This window comes from Coregonus lavaretus (genome assembly GCF_964263955.1).
Source record: "Coregonus lavaretus genome assembly, chromosome: 30".
NCBI lineage: Eukaryota > Metazoa > Chordata > Actinopteri > Salmoniformes > Salmonidae > Coregonus > Coregonus lavaretus.
This window is the reverse complement of record NC_140017.1, coordinates 39,546,546-39,557,975: the sequence shown is the minus strand read 5'-3', so window position 1 is coordinate 39,557,975 and position 11,430 is coordinate 39,546,546. Positions and strand designations below refer to the sequence as shown.

Sequence of the window (11,430 nt, the reverse complement as noted above, 5' to 3'; positions counted from 1 at the left end):
ATGTTATATCAAATCATAAAGGAATACATATTTTTTTACAATGGAAGTGGTTCCACTCTGTAGGCTACTCCTAACCACATCATTTAGCTGGTCAAATTAGATTGAACACTCTAGATTTGAACACTATCTCAAAACATTGCAATATCCAAAGTGACCCTGTGTCATGTTTCTAGTTACAATGTTACCAATGATTATCTGCTAAATTCATGGTAATCTCTGTCAGAGTAGTGCTACCTAACTGTTTGATATACCATATCACTGAATGTTACAATGTGTTCTTCCCCATAAGGTGTTTCTTGGTGTTCTTCTCCGGCCTGAACAGAATAATAAAGCATTTTGGAACAAATAATAAAAAGAACAACCCAAAGCTAGAGGCGATGATAGCAAATATCTCCACAGCTACAGTGAACTTCCCAGGAGAGCTGACATAAGCTGGGATAAAGGTGATCCAGACTGCACAGAATATGAGCATGCTGAAGGTGATGAATTTGGCCTCATTGAAGTTATCAGGCAGCTTTCGAGCCAGAAAAGCCAGCACAAAGCACAAGAGAGCCAGGAGTCCTATATACCCCAACACAGCCCAGAAACCAATGGCTGAACCCACATCACACTCTAGAATGATCTTTTCCTTGTAGGTAGTGAGGTTTTTAACAGGGAAGGGAGGGGACAGGACCAACCACAGAGTGCATATCAAAGCCTGGACAAACGTGAAGGACACCACAGTCAATCTCTGCTGTGGAGGCCCAAACCATTTCATGACATTACTGTCTGGAATTGTAGCCCTGAAGGCCATCAACACCACTATTGTTTTCCCCAGAACACAAGAGATGCAGAGGACGAAGGTGATCCCAAACGCTGTGTGGCGCAGCATACAGGACCACTCAGAGGGCCGGCCAATGAAAGTAAGAGAACACAGAAAACACAGAGTCAAGGAGAAGAGCAGCAGGAAGCTCAGCTCAGAGTTGTTGGCCCTGACGATGGCCGAAGTTCGGTGGTGGTAGAAGACGGTTGCCGTGGAGATGGCCAGACAAGCCCCGCCCACAGAGAAGGCGGTCAGGATTATTCCGAGAACCTCGTGGAAGGACAGGAACTCCACAGGCTTGAGGACGCAGCGGTCTCTCTCAGTGTTGGGCCAGTGGTCCTCAGGACAGATCAGACAGTCTGAAGAATCTGACCAGGACAAAACAACATACATCAAATGTTAATAATAGCAGGTTCAGGTTTTATTTATTTACACATACAAATACATGTCCCACAATGCTGCACATGGGCAGTTTACAATAAAGAATGTTGAATTGCTGTGCAGCTTACATAAGATAATAAGAACATGAACGTGATTGATAGACACTACCTTTGTAGTGCTATTAATATGAATAAACCACTATATAGTAAACAATGACAGAAATGACCACACATTTTCTGCCAACTATTCCTATAGGCCTACCTGTGTTATTGCTGATCTCTCCCTCTGCACATGGGATACAGTCATAACAGCAGACAGGCTTTCCTTTCTGTGCAGCCTTACGAGTGCCTGGGGGACAGCTCTCACTGCACACTGACACAGGCACCTGTGTACTGTTCTTTACCCAGGTGATTTCCTTCTCGATGTGAAACCTCTGGTCAGGGGGCAGGGATGCATCATAGCGCCCCACTGTCACAAATTTCATCTTCCCACTCTCCCCTATCTGCCAGTTGACCAGCTCATAGGTGGCCACTGGGTCCCCGTTGGCATCGAAAGACACCTGGTACCCGTTACGGGAGAAGTTCACCCTTCTCAATCTCTCCAGGACCTGAGGGTTGGAAGGGCAAGGGAGAAAGTATGGAGGAAAGAGAGGGAGAGATAGATGGAGAGAGAGATGGAGAGAGGGGAAGAGAGATGGAGAGAGGGAGAGATCGATGGAGAGAGGGGAAGAGAGGTGGAGAGAGAGAGAGAGAGATGGAGAGAAGGGAAGAGAGAGATGGAGAGAGAGATGGAGAGAGGGGAAGAGAGATGGAGAGAGGGAGAGATAGATGGAGATAGAGATGGAGAGAGGAAGAGAGATGGAGAGAGGGAAAGAGAGGTGGAGAGAGAGAGAGATGGAGAGAAGGTAAGAGAGATATGGAGAGATAGATGGAGAGAGGGAAGAGAGATGGAGAGAGAGAGAGCGAGAGAGAGGAAGAGAGAGATGGAGAGAGGGGAAGAGCGAAATGGAGAGAGAGATGAAGAGAGGGGATGAGGGACGGAGAGAGGGAAAGAGAGGGAGAGAGTGAAAGAGAGGGATGGATTGAGGGAGAGAGAAACAGAACCCTCATTTACCTGATGTATTTATCAGAGGTGTTACTTCAGAACCAGCTGTAATGTATAGTGAGAACTCCTTCATACATGTAGTCTAAATAAACATATCTATCAGGACATTTTACTTTAATCTAGTCATTCACCTGTGTTGGTTTCACATTGAGGTTTTTGTCACAGTGCACAGTGGAGTTTGCTCTCTCTTCACAAACAATGCTGTGGATGGCGTGTGCTATGGCGTAAACAGCTTTATACACCATGTTAGTGACACGCAGCTGGGATGTATCTGTGTAGGGGGTCTCTAGCTGATGTATATCCTCACTACCATCACACACCTTCTCCTTAACCCCTACACCTGTAGTAGTCCCTACAGACAGACAGACAGAACGTTAGATAGATAGATAGATAGATAGATAGATAGATAGATAGATAGATAGATAGATAGATAGATAGATAGATAGATAGATAGATAGATAGATAGATAGATAGATAGATAGATAGATAGATAGATAGATAGATAGATAGATAGATAGATAGATAGATAGATAGATAGATAGATAGATAGATAGATAGATAGATAGATAGATAGATAGATAGATAGATAGATAGATAGATAGATAGACAGACAGACAGACAGACAGACAGACAGACAGACAGACAGACAGACAGACAGACAGACAGACAGACAGACAGACAGACAGACAGACAGACAGACAGACAGACAGACAGACAGACAGACAGACAGACAGACAGACAGACAGACAGACAGACAGACAGACAGACAGACAGACAGACAGACAGACAGACAGACAGACAGACAGACAGACAGACAGACAGATAGATAGATAGATAGATAGATAGATAGATAGATAGATAGATAGATAGATAGATAGATAGATAGATAGATAGATAGATAGATAGATAGATAGATAGATAGATAGATAGATAGATAGATAGATAGATAGATAGATAGATAGATAGATAGATAGATAGATAGATAGATAGATAGATAGATAGATAGATAGATAGATAGATAGATAGATAGATAGATAGATAGATAGATAGATAGATAGATAGATAGATAGATAGATAGATAGATAGATAGATAGATAGATAGATAGATAGATAGCTAGGACACTGTAGATACCTATCTCCAGCCGACAGCCAAAGGCTCCCTCCCAGAACTCAGTGAGCAGGGGAGAGCTGGACACCTTCTGGGGGGAGAGGTCCAGGAGGAAGTCCCTGAGGCCGGGGATGACAGAGCGCTGGATGCCAAATCCGATGGCCCCGGCACACAGGCTGAAAACATATCTGGTTCGGCTATCCAGGTCTCACTCCCGATCCACTGGCGGGGCGGAGAGGGCAGACGGTCCAACTCCTTCAGCAGGATCCTCATGTCCCCAGAGGCTACGAATGCAACCACCACCCGGGCTGTGGAGCTGTGGGGAACATGATTAAAACATAAAACATGCTTGTCATGTTTGTCATTCATTGGAATGTCTCAGTGAAGTGAACATGAAGATCAGTATTAATCAACACTTTTGTCATGCTTGAAATATGCAAATCGTGTTGGTCTCACAGGTCAGCTTTGGGAAAAGAGAGAAATTAATAACAATAGCAGCTTTTATAAATAAGGTTTTGCTTTTGTGTGAATGAAAAGTTCACAAGTAATCATGGATGACCTGCGGATCACGTCGGCCACCCGTTGCACTCTGCTGAGTGGGTTGGTACGGTAGAAGGCTTCAGAGTACTCCACACAGATGCCCTGCTCTTGTGCCGCCTTTAGGAACGCCGCCATGCCGTTATTACCGTAGTCGGAGTCGGAACGGACCGCCCCAATCCAGGTCCAGCCGAAGTATCTGATGAGGCGGGCCAGAGCGGCAGCCTGGAACTGGTCACTGGGGATGGTTCTGAAGAAGGTTGGAAACTGTTTCTTATCACTCAGACACGCACAGGTGGATGAGTGGCTCACCTAGGTAAAAACAGACAGTCGAAAACATGAAAAAGAACATAATGTCGGCCAAACAAGTCTCATTTATAGGCTACTTCCTTATTTTATTCCCTTTAGCTATGTAGTATGATGTTAGGGATACATTAATAATAATAACCCAATTTATTGTTTTTCATTAGGACAGAATGAAAAGGATACACATTTCTACCCAAGACCTTGGTCATTCTACTCATGTTGGAAATAGTTTTATAAGACATACTGGTGCTGAGAAATACATGAGTAAAAAGTGTGACACCAATCCCTGGTCTCCCATAACAACCTAGCCTATGAAAGATAGTCCTCAGATTGTTTAAATGCCTACAGACGTTCTCCAGACTTTCTCCACATAATTTCACACAGAAATGTCTATTTCTGAAGGAGAGAAGAATACAGTTGGAATACAGTAAGTTAAAAGAAGCTGAATGATTTCTTTCCACAGGAGTTTACCTGAGGAATGCCAAAAGGGCCGATGATGCGCGACATGCTGATGGTAGGTGTGGAGGCAGACTCGCCCACAATAGCTGTCACCGTAGCCGACCCCGAGCACTGTTCTCCGGTATCAAACATGGGGTCCTGGCCGTTAGCCAGCTGGAAGGCCACTTTCACGGCCATCAGGACTGAGGAGCACGAGTCGTGCACTTGATAACCAAGCGTGACACCCGGTAGCAGGTCCGAACTGTTGTTTATTTCCTCAACAGCGAAGACCATGGCGCGCGAGAGGCGCAACTCACGGGAATCCATACTGTAAATAGAAGATGTGTGAGTGAGCACCTCTTGACTAAATGGTAAACTAGCACGTAGAATGTATTTTTATTTAATAGAGTTACCAGGGCAAACAGCCTAATATCTATCCTTATATTCCACACTGTCTATAGGCCTACACATTTGTATTCTGCAATTGAGGACATTGTAGGATAGCCTCCATTTTGAAAATGTGATCCTTTGTAACAGTAGGCTTTACCTACTCTCTATGACACAAACACTCGGTTTCTTTGTCTTTAAAACACTGTTTATCTGTCTTTAAAACACAGTTTATCTGTCTTTAAAACACTGTTTATCTGTCTTTAAAACACTTTATCTGTCTTTAAAACACACTGTTTCTCTGTCTTTAAACAGACTCTTTCTCTGTCTTTAAACACATTGTTTATATGTCTTTAAAACACAGTTTATCTGTCTTTAAAACACTGTTTATCTGTCTTTAAAACACTTTATCTGTATTTAAAACACACTGTTTCTCTGTCTTTAAACAGAATCTTTCTCTGTCTTTAAACACATTGTTTATCTGTCTTTAAAACACAGTTTATCTGTCTCCCCACACAGCCACAGTCCCTGTCCCCTGGTCCCTCTTGCGCTCACTGACCTCCCGGTGCACTGCAGGGGTTCAGGCAGGCTGGTGTAGCTGTGTTCCATAGTGTTCATGTAGTAGTGGATGGAGAAAACACCCCCGATGACAAAGTCCCCGTCCTGGGAGAACGCCGGAGGACAAGGGGTGCCCTGGAGCCTGCATATGACAGACTCCAGCCCAGAGGCAGACGCAGACCAGAGCAAGGAAAGCCCACCAGCCACCACAGCCAGATGTAGAAGACCCAGACTACCAGCCAGACTTGGATCCAGAGCAGGAGCCGGAGAGAGACTCATTCCCCTGATGTGTAGAAGGTATGGGGTAACACAGCGCCACACAGACCCATGTCGGTCAGGTTGTCTCTCTACTCTGAGTTAAATACTATCCCACTGGCTTTTTCTGTGGGGATTCCTCTGGGGATCACATTGTGGGTATGGCCATGTCAGGGAGGGAGGGGCTAGAGGCTGCTCTGCTCACCCATTCAGGTCCTGCTTCTTTAAGCTATAGAGAGTTTATGCACCAGTGTAAGCCCTATGTTGACTGTAGTGGTATATTTAGACATAAACATACAGTAGACACACAATAACAATCTGCCTCTCTTATATTTCCCCTACAGTCTAGTCCTCTTGGCATGCTGGCTCTACACAGTATTTCCCCTACAGTCTAGTCCTCATGGCATGCTGGCTCTACACAGTATTTCCCCTACAGTCTAGTCCTCATGGCATGCTGGCTCTACACAGTATTTCCCCTACAGTCTAGTCCTCTTCGCATGCTGGCTCTACACAGTATTTCCCCTACAGTCTAGTCCTCTTCGCATGCTGGCTCTACACAGTATTTCCTCTACAGTCTAGTCCTCTTGGCATGCTGGCTCTACACAATATTTCCCCTACAGTCTAGTCCTCTTGGCATGCTGGCTCTACACAGTATTTCCCCTACAGTCTAGTCCTCATGGCATGCTGGCTCTACACAGTATTTCCCCTACAGTCTAGTCCTCATGGCTTGCTGGCTCTACACAGTATTTCCCCTACAGTCTAGTCCTCTTCGCATGCTGGCTCTACACAGTATTTCCCCTACAGTCTAGTCCTCTTCGCATGCTGGCTCTACACAGTATTTCCTCTACAGTCTAGTCCTCTTGGCATGCTGGCTCTACACAATATTTCCCCTACAGTCTAGTCCTCTTGGCATGCTGGCTCTACACAGTATTTCGCCTACAGTCTAGTCCTCTTGGCATGCTGGCTCTACACAGTATTTCCCCTACAGTCTAGTCCTCTTGACAATGCTGGCTCTACACAGTATTTCCCCTACAGTCTAGTCCTCTTGGCAATGCTGGCTCTACACAGTATTTCCCCTACAGTCTAGTCTACAGCACTTCACCCCAGCTGCCGTTTGCCATTATTTTTGTAGGTCACTTGATGTCATCCTACGGTTGTTGAGTGACATTCGAATGAGTTGGCGGTCATCCCGGTCAGTAGGGAGTTGTTTTTGCCCTCTGCCGGTCTGTACCTTTGTTGTCCCCAATGTCTGCTGCTTGACCTTGTTTTATGAACCGCTGTCTTTGAAATTTTAAGGATGGAAGCAACCTGACGCTCACTATATCCCTCTGCCAGTAAAGGCAAAATTTAACTCTTCTTTTCCTCACTCAAAACTTTTCTTTTCAACTCTTTTGGCATGGTCAATAGTTATTTTTTGATTAATATAATTTTTGAGGTAATATTAGCACAGTTTTTGCCATCCAGCTGGTCCTATTGCAAGAGGATAGTGATGACCACAGAAGTGGTTTTTATACTTTTCCTCGTTAAATAAGATTTGGTTAAAAATGTATTTGCATTTTAATGAGGGAAATAAGTATTTGACCCCCTCTCAGTCAGAAAGATTTCAGGCTCCCAGGTGTCTTTTATACAGGTAACGAGCTGAGATTAGGAGCACACTCTTAAAGGGAGTGCTCCTAATCTCAGTTTGTTACCTGTATAAAAGACACCTGTCCACAGAAGCAATCAATCAATCAGATTCCAAACTCTCCACCATGGCCAAGACCAAAGAGCTCTCCAAGGATGTCAGGGACAAGATTGTAGACCTACAGAAGGCTGGAATGGGCTACAAGACAGCTTGGTGAGAAGGTGACAACAGTTGGTGCGATTATTCGCAAATGGAAGAAAAACAAAAGAACTGTCAATCTCCCTCGGCCTGGGGCTCCATGCAATATCTCACCTCGTGGAGTTGCAATGATCATGAGAACGGTGAGGAATCAGCCCAGAACTACATGGGAGGATCTTGTCAATGATCTCAAGGCAGCTGGGACCATAGTCACCAAGAAAACAATTGGTAACACATTACGCCGTGGAGGACTGAAATCCTGCTGCGCCCGCAATGTCCCCCTGCTCAAGATAGCACATATACAGGCCCGTCTGAAGTTTGCCAATGAACATCTGAATGATTCAGAGGAGAACTGGGTGAAAGTGTTGTGGTCAGATGAGACCAAAATCGAGCTCTTTGGCATCAACTCAACTCGCCGTGTTTGGAGGAGGAGGAATGCTGCCTATGACCCCAAGAACACCATCCCCACCATCAAACATGGAGGTGGAGATATTATGCTTTGGGGGTTGTTTTTCTACTAAGGGGACGGGACAACTTCACCGCATCAAAGGGATGATGGACGGCGCCATGTACCATCAAATCTTGGGTGAGAACCTCCTTCACTCAGCCAGGGCATTGAAAATGGGTCGTGGATGGGTATTCCAGCATGACAATGACCCAAAACACACGGCCAAGACAACAAAGGAGTGGCTCAAGAAGAAGCACATTAAGGTCCTGGAGTGGCCTAGCCAGTCTCCAGACCTTAATCCCATAGAAAATCTGTGGAGGGAGCTGAAGGTTCGAGTTGCCAAACGTCAGGCTCGAAACCTTAATGACTTGGAGAAGATCTGCAAAGAGGAGTGGGACAAAATCCCTCCTGAGATGTGTGCAAACCTGGTGGCCAACTACAAGAAATGTCTGACCTCTGTGATTGCCAACAAGGGTTTTACCACCAAGTACTAAGTCATGTTTTGCAGAGGGGTCAAATACTTATTTCCCTCATTAAAATGCAAATCAATTTATAACATTTTTTACATGCATTTTTCTGGATTTTTGTTTTGTTTTTCTGTCTCTCACTGTTCAAATAAACCTACCATTAAAATTATAGACTGATCATGTCTTTGTCAGTGGGCAAACGTAGAAAATCAGCAATGGATCAAATACTTTTTTCCCTCATTGTACATATACACATATACAGTGGGGGAAAAAAGTATTTTGTCAGCCACCAATTGTGCAAGTTCTCCCACTTAAAAAGATGAGATAGGCCTGTAATTTTCATCATAGGTACACATCAAACTATTACAGACAAAATGAGAATTTTTTTTCCAGAAAATCACATTGTAGGATTTTTTATGAATTTATTTGCAAATTATGGTGGAAAATAAGTATTTGGTCAATAACAAAAGTTTCTCAATACTTTGTTATATACCCTTTGTTGGCAATGACACAGGTCAAACGTTTTCTGTAAGTCTTCACAAGGTTTTCACACACTGTTGCTGGTATTTTGGCCCATTCCTCCATGCAGATCTCCTCTAGAGCAGTGATGTTTTGGGGCTGTCGCTGGGCAACACAGACTTTCAACTCCCTCCAAAGATTTTCTATGGGGTTGAGATCTGGAGACTGGCTAGGCCACTCCAGGACCTTGAAATGCTTCTTACGAAGCCACTCCTTCGTTGCCCGGGCGGTGTGTTTGGAATCATTGTCATGCTGAAAGACCCAGCCACGTTTCATCTTCAATGCCCTTGCTGATGGAAGTTTTCACTCAAAATCTCACGATACATGGCCCCATTCATTCTTTCCTTTACACGGATAAGTCGTCCTGGTCCCTTTGCAGAAAAACAGCCCCAAAGCATGATGTTTCCACCCCCATGCTTCACAGTAGGTATGGTGTTCTTTGGATGAAACTCAGCATTCTTTGTCCTCCAAACACGACGAGTTGAGTTTTTACCAAAAAGTTATATTTTGGTTTCATCTGACCATATGACATTCTCCCAATTCTCTTCTGGATCATCCAAATGCACTCTAGCAAACTTCAGACGGGCCTGGACATGTACTGGCTTAAGCAGGGGGACACGTCTGGCACTGCAGGATTTGAGTCCCTGGCGGCGTAGTGTGTTACTGATGGTAGGCTTTGTTACTTTGGTCCCAGCTCTCTGCAGGTCATTCACTAGGTCCCCCCGTGTGGTTCTGGGATTTTTGCTCACCGTTCTTGTGATCATTTTGACCCCACGGGGTGAGATCTTGCGTGGAGCCCCAGATCGAGGGAGATTATCAGTGGTCTTGTATGTCTTCCATTTCCTAATAATTGCTCCCACAGTTGATTTCTTCAAACCAAGCTGCTTACCTATTGCAGATTCAGTCTTCCCAGCCTGGTGCAGGTCTACAATTTTGTTTCTGGTGTCCTTTGACAGCTCTTTTGTCTTGGCCATAGTGGAGTTTGGAGTGTGACTGTTTGAGGTTGTGGACAGGTGTCTTTTATACTGATAACAAGTTCAAACAGGTGCCATTAATACAGGTAACGAGTGGAGGACAGAGGAGCCTCTTAAAGAAGAAGTTACAGGTCTGTGAGAGCCAGAAATCTTGCTTGTTTGTAGGTGACCAAATACTTATTTTCCACCATAATTTGCAAATAAATTCATTAAAAATCCTACAATGTGATTTTCTGGAAAAAAAAATCTCATTTTGTCTGTCATAGTTGACGTGTACCTATGATGAAAATTACAGGCCTCTCTCATCTTTTTAAGTGGGAGAACTTGCACAATTGGTGGCTGACTAAATACTTTTTTTCCCCACTGTACATACATATTCTTTTTTTAAATATATATTTCCCTTAATTACTTTCCAACCCCACCATCCCTTCCCTAATTGGAGTAAACAAAGTGAACAACAATGCTTAGGCCTCAACTTCCAGCTTATACATACTATATACATTTTATGGACACAGTCAATAATTATATTTTGTTTGTTTTTACTCCTGAACTTCCTCTAATCATTTTCATAATGTCCATCTGGTTTGCTTCTATATGCCATATCTTTCCAACTGTGCTCTTTCACAAAAGCTCACAATATATAACCTATATACTTATTATGGACACAGCATGCCTTACACTAGTTATCTTGTTGTTATTAGTTGTTGTTATTAGTCCCATCCTTCAGCTCCATTCAACACCTCCCATCTATCTCTTAACACCATCCATATTGGATTTCTATTTGCCATATACTTTTCAACTGTACTGTGATGTTTTACAAAAGTTCTGAACCTTTCTATTCTCATTGTTTCTACAGATTGTAAATTGAAAATATTTTTTTTTGCTAAAAGTATTATTATATTATTGATTGATTGACTATGACTTTTCAGATCACCCAGTAGTGCTATCTGCAGGGTCAGCTCCATGCAAATATTGCAATCCTTCAGCCATTCCTGGACCTGTGTCCAGAAACAAGCTACAAATGGACAGTACCAAAACAATTGATCTAATGGTTTTGTCTCTTCGCAGCAAAATCTGCAGAGCTGGGAAGATTGTATCCCCCATACAAATAACATTCTATTGGTAGCAAGAATTTTATATAATAATTTAAATTGAAAATTCTACGTTTTGAATCCGGTGTTGTTTTGCGTATCAGTTCATAAACACTATGCCATGGGATCGGTACGTCAAAAATCTCTTCCCAACTATTTTGCAATCTATATGGGTGTCATGGTGTCAGTGTAATGCGGTAGACGAAGTCAGGCGCAGGACACAGAACTCAATG

The 11,430-nt window shown here is 43.6% G+C and overlaps 1 pseudogene across 1 annotated transcript; it reads right to left on the bottom strand.

Annotated features, from left to right (window-relative positions):
* Nucleotides 1-265: 265 nt before the first annotated feature.
* LOC311105929 (extracellular calcium-sensing receptor-like) lies at nucleotides 266-5,756 on the bottom strand (annotated as a pseudogene). The gene is made up of 7 exons: nucleotides 5,623-5,756; nucleotides 4,710-5,004; nucleotides 3,955-4,244; nucleotides 3,411-3,711; nucleotides 2,419-2,621; nucleotides 1,445-1,790; nucleotides 266-1,170 (listed from the first exon to the last, which is right to left on the bottom strand). The product of its transcript is annotated as an extracellular calcium-sensing receptor-like (transcript).
* Between the last annotated feature and the right edge of the window lie 5,674 nt (nucleotides 5,757-11,430).